We start from the raw sequence: 12,280 nt of genomic DNA on the forward strand, positions 1-12,280 counted from the left end.
CAAGGACTTTGGTGGTCATGAGATACTGGGAGGGAAGTGTTGCTTTGACCTCTCCACATAATAACAAGTCTTTTATCTCGCATCTGTCTGCAGTATCACATCTGAAAGGCTACATTTCTTCCTAAAGCATTTGGCAAACCAAATCTTTTCCTGATAGTATATACGTGAAAAAATGAAGAAAATTAGAAAAGTAAAATAATTCTGAAATAAAATTCTCTATCCTATTGAACATCCATGCAATGGTTTTTGCTCCCTCAAGACCTGCCTGCCTTGAGATTGTGGGTGCAATGAATTCTGTTGGTTTGGATTTCACTATCTATGGCAAAGTGACTGTCTTCGTAGCTGATGCCAAACAAATCGCCCTTCTCATAACATCAATGTGAATCTGTCACTAGGTCAAGGGGATCTGCAAATGTACAGTATGTGTCGTGTCATGTGATCAAAGAGAGTAATCAGCCAATTACACAGAAGTATCCTCACAGACATCAAGCCAGAAAATAAAATGCATTTAATGCTTTACATCGAATTAAAATTTTACAAGAAGTAAATAAATGATTGGGATATGTATATATGATTAATTTTAAATCAGGTATACCAAACTTACAAAAAAATATTATTTTAAATTGTGAATTTTTTATTTTATATTTGCGGAATGTCTAATTGCTCCATAAATTGGTTTTGCAGCATCAGTGAGATATTTTAATTGTAATATAAACCATTAAAAAGTCAATCAAATCTCATTCAATAAGTTGCAACTTTTAGTTTTTACAACTAAGGGCAAATTCTCATCAGTTCAGCGATTTCTACTTCACTGCATTTTGGGGAGAATTCAAAAATACAGCCGATAGAGAAGCAGATAATCATTGACAACAGCCCCTGGATTTGAATGTGTAGGCTCCAGAGGCTGCTGTAAATTTCAGAGGAGTAATAGTGAGAACACTGTCTGCTTTGCTGTTATTATCACTCCAAAATCCAGATCGTTCTGTTTCAAAAACAAAAAATACTGGACAATCTCAGCAGATCTGACAGCATCTGTGGAGAGAGAATGGAGCTAATGGGTTGAGTCTGGATGACTCTTTGTCAAAGATCTTTGTCATTCTATTTGTTTGACTAAGTAGGAATGGCAAACAGTTGCTTAGAGCCCAGCTTAGTAACTCCTCTCTTACTAGAATTTGACAATCGTTCTAATTTCCGAAGAACCATTCACCCAGTTCTTCACCTCATCCAGATAATGCAGCCACTTTGGAGACTGCATAAAGAGGGGAAGATGATTGCATCCAGATAAAGACCAATGAATCCAGAATAATGCTTTTATGGTCAAGTACTCCCTAAGCAGTAACTAAGGGCTAAGCCATTCATTTTGTAAAGGTCATAGAGTGTGCATAGGCATCCAGCAACACAATCTACATACTGCACATGAGGGAATACTGCCATCTGGTGGAAACATTTGTGCTGTCCATCTGATGCCTCATTTCACAGGATCACTTAACAACATAAGAACTAGGAGCAGGAGTAGGCCATCTGGCTCCTCGAGCCTGCTCCGCCATTCAATGAGATCATAGCTGATCTTTTGTGGACTCAGCTCCACTTTCCGGCCCGAACACCATAACCCTTAATCCCTTTATTCTTCAAAAAACTATCTATCTTTATCTTAAAAACATTTAATGAAGGAGCCTCTACTGCTTCACTGGGCAGGGAATTCCATAGATTCACAACCTTTGGGTAAACTCAGTCCTAAATCTACTTCCCCTTATTGTGTGGCTATGCCCCCTAGTTCTGCTTTCACCCGCCAGTGGAAACAACTGCCCGCATCTATCCTATCTGTTCCCTTCATAATGCTATATGTTTCTATAAGATCCCCCCTCATCCTTCTAAATTCCAACGAGTTCAGTCCCAGTCTACTCAACCTCTCCTCGTAATCCAACCCTTCAGCTCTGGGATTAACCTAGTGAATCTCCTCTGCACACCCTCCAGTGCCAGTACGTCCTTTCTCAAGTAAGGAGACCAAAACTGAACATAATACTCCAGGTGTGGCCTCACTAACACCTTGTACAATTGCAGCAGAACCTCCCTAGTCTTAAACTCCATCCCTCTAGCAATGAAGGACAAAATTCCATTTGTCTTCTTAATCACCTGTTGCACCTGTAAACCAACGTTTTGCGACTCATGCACTAGCAAACCCAGGTCTCACTGCACAGCAGCATGTTTTAATATTTTATCATTTAAATAATAATCCCTTTTGCTGTTATTCCTACCAAAATGGATAACCTCACATTTGTCAACATTGTATTCCATCTGCCAGACCCTAGCCCATTCACTTAGCCTATCCAAATCCCTCTGCAGACTTCCAGTATCCTCTGCACTTTTCGCTTCACCACTCATCTTAGTGTCGTCTGCAAACTTCAACACATTGCCCTTGGTCCCCAACTCCAAATCATCTATGTAAATTGTGAACAATTGTGGGCCCAACACTGATCCCTGAGGGACACCACTAGCTACTGATTGCCAACCAGAGAAACACCCATTAATCCCCACTCTTTGCTTTCTATTAATTAACCAATCCTCTATCCATGCTACTACTTTACCCTTAATGCCATGCATCTTTATCGTATGCAGCAACCTTTTGTGTGGCACCTTGTCAAAGGCTTTCTGGAAATCCAGATATACCACATCCATTGGCTCCCCGTTATCTACCGCACTGGTAATGTCCTCAAAAAATTCCACTAAATTAGTTAGGCACGACCTGCCCTTTATGAACCCATGCTGCGTCTGCCCAATGGGACAATTTCCATCCAGATGCCTCGCTATTTCTTCCTTGATGATAGATTCCAGCATCTTCCCTACTACCGAAGGTAAGCTAACTGGCCTATAATTACCCGCTTTCTGCCTACCTCCTTTTTTAAACAGTGGTGTCACGTTTGCTAATTTCCAATCCGCCTGGACCACCCCAGAGTCTAGTGAATTTTGGTAAATTATCACGAGTGCATTTGCAATTTCCCTCGCCATCTCTTTTAGATTTCTGGGATTCTTTCCATCGGGGCCAGGAGACTTGTCTACCTTTAGCCCCATTAGCTTGCCCATCACTACCTCCTTCGTGACAACAATCCTCTCAAGGTCCTTGTAAAGTAATGGGTTAAGAGACATTGCAATTAGTTGTCTCATTTATGTTAAGTATCCATTAATTGACACTGATATGTAAAGCGGCTTCAGGTTGCCTCTGTCAGGTTATGTATAGTTAGAATTCTGTGCAAAGGCTGTTGGAATGATATGAATGTGTGTTTGTGAAAAAGGAACAGAACTTTAGACTTTTCATATCACAGCAACTAAAATGTCTAACAATTGGTAACAGAGGATGGTTGCTGTGTAAATGTTGAGGGTTGAAAGATACAACTTTTCCAGATCAAACCAAGGAGTGAGTGAGAAAGAAAAAGGGATTTATGGCTGAACCGAGGATAAAGATGGCTGGATATGACTATCCTCCCTTATTTTCTGAAAGGGAATCGTACGACCAATGGAGAAGTGCAGTAGTTATGTGGACTAAGGTAACTGCTTTGGGAAAGAGAAAACAAGGTATGGCATTGGCTCTTTCTCTACCATACGGCAGTAAAATCCGAAACAAAGTGCTTTGTGAGCTGGAATTGGAAGAGTTAGACTCAGAAGAAGGTCTGGAGACTTTATCATATTATATGGATAAGATTTATAAGAAAGATGACTTGTTAAGTGCGTATGAAGCATGATCGGATTTTGATAAGTTCCAAAAAATGGAGGCTATCTCCATGGAATACTATATAATGGAATTTGGCAGACTATATAAAAGGCTGCAGAAACACGATCTGGAATTTCCACAGTCTGTGTTGGCCTTTAAATTACTTGACTGTGCTAGAGTGAGCAACATGGATAGGCTCCTGGTTTTGACAGGAATTCAGTTTACTGATAAGGATACCTTATTCGAATAGATGACAAAAGCTTTACAAAGGTTTCTGGGGAAACATTTGATTCCGATGGCTCTGATGACCCAAATAGGTCAGCCTGCAATAAGGCAGAATATGGAAGATACACTACTAACAGGATGGCGAAATCGTATGGCTACGAACAGGGCTCAAGACTATAGAAGGAGACCGAGACAAGGAAATTATGAAGACAGAAACCCAGTTAGAACCTACAATAGAAAGATGAACTCTAGAAATGCACGGGGCATGATAAATCAATGTTTTCGATGTGACTCTCGATACCATTATGCTTTCAACTGTCCAACTCGTTATGATAGAGTGTTTGAAGCGACACATGACACGGAAGAGTCAGAAGAGGAAAAAGATAGTGACCAGAAAGAAGGTATTGTCCTACTGACAAGCAGTTTTACGCCATAATGAGGGTGTTGGTTGCAGAATCCTTAAACTGTGCAGTATTGGACAGTGGCTGCACATCTACTGTGTGTGGAATTGACTGGTTAAAATGTTACCTGGACTCTTTGAATGCTGAAAATCGTAACAAGGTTAAGGAATTTGAAAGTTCCACAAGTTTCAGGTTTGGGAATGATAATACTCTGAAGTCGCAGAAAAGAGTGGTGATCCCTTGCAATATTGCCGGAGTGAATCATTTCATTAGCACGGATGTTGTATCAAGTGAGATACCTTTGCTTCTGAGCAGACCGTCGATGAAGAAAGCACACATGAAACTGGATGTGGAACAGGATAAGGCAACAGTTTTTGGAAAGACGGTGGACTTACAATTTACACAGTCGGGACGCTATTGTATTCCATTACTGACAAATAATATTTTAAGTAGAGTGGTTAAGGATGTGTTAATGGCAGTTGAAAATGGGACATTAGCTGATAAAAAGCTTGTGGTATTAAAACTGCATAGGCAATTTACACATCCATCTCCTCGGAGGCTGAAACATTTATTAAAGGATGCAGAGGTAAGGGATGCGACTATACTAAACTGATAGAACAGGTTAGTGACCGCTGTGAAGTTTGTAGGGAGTACAGAAGGACACCAGCACGACTGATAGTAACCCTACCTTTGTCCAGGGATTTTAACGACATTGTGGCCATGGACCTTAAGATCTGGGATAAAGCAAATAATATATTTATTTTGCATTTTGTAGATTGAGCAACCAGATTTAGTCAATCAATAATTGTACGAAGTAAAGAGAAGAGAGTAATTCTGGATCAAATTGGAAAAATGGATAGGGACAGGAATGGGTCCACCGGCAAAATTCCTTGCGGACAATGGAGGAGAATTTGCTAATGATGTGTTTAGGGATATGTGTGAAAACATGAATATCAGAGTTATGAATACGGCTGCAGAAAGCCCATTTAGTAATGGTGTCTGTGAAAGAAATCATGCTGTCATCGATGACATGCTTCGGAAAATTTTGGCAGATCGACCAAATTGCAGGCTAAATTCAACTTTAGCATGGGCAGTACATGCAAAGAATTCATTGCAGGTGGTTGGGGGCTATAGTCCTTAGCAATTAGTGTTTGGTAGAAATCCTAAAATTCCGTCCATTTTGGATGACCAGCCTCCAGCTTGGGAGGGGACTACAATTAGCTCTGGTTTTGCTGAACATTTAAATGCATTACATCGCAGTAGAAAAGCTATTTTGGAAGCAGAAGTCTCTGAAAGAATTCGCAGAGCTTTAAGACATAACGTACGGCCATCAGATGCCTTTTTTCAGTAAGGAGGCATGGTATACTATAAGAGAGACAATTCTAATGAATGGAAAGGCCCAGGGAAGATCATAGGCATAGATGGCAAAACAATTATTTTGCAACATGGTAATCAAACTATTAGGGTACATTCATCAAGGATAATGGGCACAGATTACAAATTTTCTAATTTAGACAGAGCAGACAGACATGACGAGGAACCAGAGTCATCTGGTACGCATGTGTTGCAGAACTATGAGGACCAATTAACTGATATAGACAGGGTTTCTGTGGAGGAACACAACACTTCTGATGAATTAGAACAGGCCATTTTTCCGAAAGGCCAAACGTTGGTACAAAAGTGACATACTTGCCTGAAGGGTCTAGTCAATGGAAGGATGCAACTGTTATTAGTAGAGCAGGGAAGGCCACTGGAAAGTATAAACATTGGTTGAATGTACAGCATTCAGGGGAAGGAGTCAAGACAATGGATTGGGAAAACGAAGTTCAAAAATGGAGGGCACAGAAACGCAGTGCCAGTTCAGATACTACATCGGATAGTGAACAGGTCCGCAGGAAAAGGTCGAGAACTATTGAAAGGACATCCTACAGCAGAAGGGAAAGAGCAAGCAGTAGCAATACAGAACGAGATACCAGGTGGGAGAGGGGATGTAGTTTATCAAGATCTCGGAACATGAATAAGACTACGAATACTAATAGGAGTAGAACCCACATGTACGTGAGATTTTGGTGGCTTCAAATAAATTAGATGAAAAAGTTATCAAAGAAGCTAAACAGCAAGAATTGCATAGTTGGAGTGAATTTGGGGTATACACGGAAGTACCGGATAGGGGACAAAGAGCTCTATCCCACAGATGGATTTGCACGGAAAAGGTTTTTCTGGATGGAACTTATAAGGCAAAGGCCAGGCTTGTGGCAAGGGGATTTGAAGAAAACTTAGAAGATCAGGATTTAAGTGTAGATTCACCTACAGCAGGAAAGGTTATTTTAAAGATCTTCTTGGCTCTGTCAGCCACAAAGGCATGGGAATGCAAATCTATAGATATAAAAGCTGCCTTTTTGCAGAGGCATCAGCTCCAGAGAGACATTTTTATCCGTCCTCCTAAAGAAGCAGCTAACACAGAAGGGGTACTCTGGAAGTTGAACAAATGTGTATATGGATTAAATGATGCATCTAGAGTCTGGTATTTTTCGGTAAGGTCAGTTTTGTTAAAGTTAGACTGTTGCCAGTTGAAAGCAGATCCTGCAATGTTTTACTGGCACTATAAAGGAAATCTTTCTGGCATTTTTATGATGCATGTCGATGATTTTTTGTGGGGTGGGACTAGTGATTTTGAAGCTATTGTAATCTCTGGTTTGAGGAAAGAATTCAGGGTTAGAAGTCAGGCTTCCGGTGCATTTAAATATATTGGACTGGAAATTGGACAGACTAAGTTAGGGGCAACTTTACGTCAGCAATCTTATTTGGAAAGCATCAGCCCAATAGCAATTAGTTGTGGCCGGGTTTCACAAAAAGACGCAATGGTTTCAAAGATAGAAAAAGAGCAACTATGAAGTTTAATTGGGCAACTGAACTGGTTAGGTAGACAGACTAGACCGGACGTGAGTTTTGATGTCTTAAAGTTGAGTACAAAAATTAATGATCCCAAAGTGGAAGACATAATAAGAGCAAATAAAGCGTTGGCCAAACTAAAAATGCAGGAGTGTGTTTTGAAGTTCCCGGTTTTAGGTGACCTTAGGCACTTGAAACTCATAGTTTATAGTGAAGCGTCCTACGCAAATTTATGTGATGGGGTTTCAAGCGCAGGAGGTTTTAACATTTTCCTTTTGGGGAACAATGGTAAATGTTGCCCGCTTGTGTGGGAAACAAAGAAAATAAGGAGTGGTAAAAAGCACTTTGGCTGCTGAGACTTTAAGCCTTGTAGAGGCGGTGGATATGGCCTTTTATATAAGTATGATATTGACAGAAATTTTGGGATTAGGGGATTTGAGTAATATACCTATTGACTGTCACATTGACAATAAATCCCTGTGGGAACATGTGCACTCTACAAAAAGTGTCAATGAAAAGAGGTTACAGATAGACATCGCAAGTTTGAAGCAGATGTTGGACAGAGGGGAAATAACAAAAATTAAATGGGTCGACAGGAGCTATCAACTGTCAGACTGTTTTACGAAAAGAGGGGCGAGTTCAGAGAAACTTTTGGATATTGTTAATGAAGGGCGCTTGTTTCTGTGACTGTTTTTTTCTTCTTTCTCGTCCAAACAAAAGAAAAAGGGGGAGAAATCATGTGTGTGTTTTTGAGTTTCTTGAAATTTTGTTTTCACCTAATTATTTTTTTTTCTCCATGGAAGGGGAGACTGTTAAGTAATGGGTTAAGAGACATTGCAATTAGTTGTCTCATTTATGTTAAGTATTCATTAATTGACACTGATATGTAAAGGGGCTTCAGGTGGCCTCTGTCAGGTGATGTATAATTAGAGTTTTGTGCAAAGGCTGTTGGAATGAAATAAATGTGTGTTTGTGAAAAAGGAACAGAACTTGAGACTCTTTATATCACAGCAACTAAAACGTCTAACAGTCCTCACCTGTCATAGGCTCATTTCTATCAGTCACTGGCATGTTATTTGTGTCTTCCACTGTGAAGACCGACCCAAAAAACCTGTTCAGTTCCTCAGCCATTTCCTCATCAGCCATTTACTCTTTTTTGTTTTATATATTTGTAGAAACGTTTACTATCTGTTTTTATATTCTGATCAAGTTTACTCTCATAATCTATTTTACTCTTCTTTATAGCTTTTTTAGTAGCTTTCTGTTGCCCCCTAAAGATTTCCCAGTCCTCTAGTCTCCCACTAATCTTTGCCACTTTGTAAGCTTTTTCCTTCAATTTGATACTCTCCCTTATTTCCTTAGATATCCAGTCGGTTTTCCCTCTTTCTACCGTCCTTCCTTTTTGTTGGTATAAACCTTTGCTGAGCGCTGTGAAAAATCGCTTGGAAGGTTCTCCACTGTTCCTCAACTGTTTCACCACAAAGTCTTTGCTCCCAGTCTACCTTAGCTAGTTTTTCTCTCATCCCATTGTCATCTCCTTTGTTTAAGCACAAAACATTAGTGTTTGATTTTACCTTCTCACCCTCCATCTGTATTTTAAATTCCACCATATTGTGATCGCTCCTTCCGAGAGGATCCCTAACTATGAGATCATGACTCAATCCTGTCTCATTACACAGGACCAGATCTAGGACCGCTTGTTCCCTCGTAGGTTGCATTACATACTGTTCTAGGAAACTATCGCGGATACATTCTATAAATTCCTCCTCACCGACCTGGTTAAACCAATCGACATGTAGATTAAAATCCCCCTTGATAACTGCTGTAACATTTCTACATGCATCCGTTATTTCTTTGTTTATTGCCTGCCCCACCATAATGTTACTATTTGGTGGCCTATAGACTACTCCTATCGGTGACTTTTTCGTCTTACTATTCCTGATTTCCACACAAATGGATTCAACCTTATCCTCCATAGCACCGATGTCATCCCTTACTATTGCCCAGATGTCATCCTTAAATAACAGAGCTACACCACCTCCCTTACCATACGCTCTGTCCTTCCGAATAGTTTGATACCCTTGGATATTTAAGTCCCAGTCGTGACCATCCTTTAACCATGTTTCAGTAATGGCCACTGAATCATAGTCATTCACGATGACATGCGCCATCAACTCATTTACCTTATTCCGAATACTACGAGCATTCAGGTAAAGTACACTTATGTTGGCTTTTTTACCTCTGTTTTGAATCTTAACACCTCCATCAGGAACCTCTCCTAAGTTATATTTCCTCTTAATGTTTCTCCTTGTCGTTGAACCCATATCTTCATGTAACAACCTGCCGCGTCGCTTACCATTAATGTTTTTCCTTCCTGTTTTGTTGCTCCTTGCAATAGTAATGGGTGTCACTTCCCTGGTAAAGGTGTCTAATGCAGACTGACTTACATGGCAGAGGTCACTGGCATTGTTTGGATGGATATGGTCGCATAAAGTACCAGGCTATGGAAACCTTTGAAAGAAATAAAGGAGCCACGATAAAGGATTCTACTCAGGTAAGGTAGACAGCATCAACTGTCTGGTCAGCCATCATTTGGAAGGACATTCCACTGAGGGTGGATGTACTGATTCATCATGAATGTATCCCACAGATTTGGCAGTTTCAGTTCACTAGGTGCCAATGCGTGGCACAGTCTAGCCCTCTTGCCAGCCATGTACTCTGGCCGCTTCCTGCCATCGTTCCGCCTGAACTCCGCAAACCGTGGATCCCATCGCACTTGCTCCTTGGAAAAAAGCTTTTACTGTAGTAAAGTTTTCTTTACAACAGTTTTGAAATAGAGCAAATTTATAACATCAAAAAAAAGTACTAAATAGCTTATTACTTTACAGGTAACATTTTTGTCATATTTCCCTAATTATACATAGCATATTTACAATATCACAAGAGCTTAGCCAATAGCAAAACATGTAAATATGACAATTATGATTAGTAGGGTTCAAACATGAAATGATCAAAGCCCAGAGCTTACTTCTCTCTTTCACCCCTTTTTTCAGTTCTGGACAGAGCATCAGCAATTATTTTTCTTTCCTGCAACAAGCACAATTTTTAGTGTAAGCGGTTGTAACATCAAACTCCAATGATTTATATCACAAGAACACTTGTAGCTAAAGCTATAAACGACTTATTAACGTTAACTGTTATACACACCAACTCATGAATAACAATATGAACATGCACAAGTAACCAGTCTCTTCCAGCTCCCTCGTCAGTCTGTGGTCACCTGACTCTAACATTCACTTATATACTAATGAGACACCTAGTGGTCAGTCGGTGAATTACAACACAACCATGTTATCCCCACACACTTCAATCAATAGGAACTGTTTCAGCTTCTATAGAATCCTGGAAGATGACCAGCAATGCATCCACTAATTCTAGGGTCATTTTCTTAAGTACTCTGGAATGTAGATTATCAGGCCCAAGTGATTTATCAGCCTTCAATCCAATCAATTTCCCCAACACCATTTTCCTACTAAGACTAATTTCCTTCAGTTCCTCCCTCTCACTAAAGCCTGTGTTCCCCAACATTTCTGGGATGTTATTTGTGTCCTCCTTTGTGAAGGCAGAACCAAAGTATGTGTTTAGTTGCTCAGCCATTTCTTTGTTCCCCATTATAAATTCCCCTGTTTCTGACTGTAAGAGACCTATATTTGTCTTCACCAATATTTTTCTCTTCACATACCTAAAGAAGCTTATGCCGTCAGTTTCATGTCCCCCTCAAGCTTACTCTCATAGTCTATTTTCCCCATCTTATTAATTCTTTTGTCCTCCTTTGCTGAATTTTAAACTGCTCCCAATTCTCAAGTCTGCTTTTTTCTGACCAATTTGTATGCCTCTTCTTCGGATCTAATACTATCCCCGATTTCCCTTGTAAGCTATGGTTTGGCCACTTTACCCATTATATTTTTGCGTCAGACAGTAAAGAACAATTGTTTTAGTTCACCAATGTGCTCTTTGAATGTTTACCATTGCCTATTCACTATAATTCCATTAAGTAACTTTCCCTAATCCATCATAGCCAACCTGCGCCTCGTATCATTGTAGTTTCCTGTATTTAGATTCAGGACTCTAGTCTCAGAATCAACAAAGGTATTCTCCATCTTGTTGAAGAATTCTAAAATATTATGATTGCTCATCCCCAAGGGGCCTCGCATAACTAGATTGCCAAATATTCCTTTCTAATTATACAATAACCAGTCTAGGATGGCCTGTTCTCTCGTTTGGTTCCTAAACGTAATGGTCCAGAAAATCATCCCACATAAACTACAGGAATTTTGCCTCTACAGGATTGTTACTAATATGATTTGTCCAATCTATAAACAGATGAATGTCATCCATAATTACAGATATTCCTTTATTATATGCATCTCTAATTTCTTGTTTAATGCCAGTCCCATGGGTGCTGAAAGATTAGCACAACAGTGATTCGCGAGGTGGAGGAAGACATCCAGTGCATGTCCATCCACTTGAGTGGGCATCTATAAGGAGCAGAAACATTGCCCCATGAAGGGTCTGGCGAAATGGCATGCAAGCGCAGCCAGTGGTGTCCCTGTCATTCCCAAGGCTGGAACGAGGCTGATGGAGGGAGCTTCTATTGTTCCTGGCATGCCGCACATTCCTGCACCATTCGCTCGATATCGCCATCGAGCCCTGGTCACCACATGTGACGTCTTGCATGCATCTTCATTTTGGAAAAACCCGGGCGTCTACTATGCAAATCTTGCAAAATTGTGTGCTGACCTGGCCGTGGGATGATCACATGGACTCCCCACAGGAGGATGCTGTCCTCCATACTGAGGTCCTGCTGTCTTGCCAGATAGGCCCGGAATTCCTCTGGGGATTTCTCTTGTAGCCGCCATGTAGGTGTAATTTTACAAATGTAGGGTCTCTTTGGGTCAATGTGCAGATTTGTGCGTCCATCACGGGTAGGGTGTCCATAAAATTCAATGTCAACATAACTTTGTCCGCTACCGGCGGGGTCGGGGGGGGGGTGGCA

The sequence above is a fragment of the Scyliorhinus torazame genome, chromosome 16 (genome assembly GCF_047496885.1).
Source record: "Scyliorhinus torazame isolate Kashiwa2021f chromosome 16, sScyTor2.1, whole genome shotgun sequence".
Lineage (NCBI taxonomy): Eukaryota > Metazoa > Chordata > Chondrichthyes > Carcharhiniformes > Scyliorhinidae > Scyliorhinus > Scyliorhinus torazame.